Source organism: Protomyctophum parallelum (genome assembly GCF_964188405.1).
Source record: "Protomyctophum parallelum genome assembly, chromosome: 8".
Lineage (NCBI taxonomy): Eukaryota > Metazoa > Chordata > Actinopteri > Myctophiformes > Myctophidae > Protomyctophum > Protomyctophum parallelum.
Genome location: NC_139703.1, coordinates 54,228,417 through 54,228,865, shown reverse-complemented (window position 1 = coordinate 54,228,865; position 449 = coordinate 54,228,417).

Below are 449 nucleotides of genomic sequence, written 5' to 3'. Positions count from 1 at the left end.
TTAGACAGGGTCACTAAACATAGTAACTTTAGATTTAGTTCACTCAGTGGTCAGGTTTTAGACAGGGTCACTAAACATAGTAACTTTAGATTTAGTTCACTCAGTGGTCAGGTTTTAGACAGGGTCACTAAACATAACTTTAGATTTAGTTCACTCAGTGGTTAGGTTTTAGACAGGGTCACTAAACATAACTTTAGATTTAGTTCACTCAGTGGTTAGGTTTTAGACAGGGTCACTAAACATAACTTTAGATTTAGTTCACTCAGTGGTCAGGTTTTAGACAGGGTCACTAAACAGTAACTTTAGATTTAGTTCACTCAGTGGTCAGGTTTTAGACAGGGTCACTAAACATAGTAACTTTAGATTTAGTTCACTCAGTGGTCAGGTTTTAGACAGGGTCACTAAACATAGTAACTTTAGATTTAGTTCACTCAGTGGTTAGGTTTTAG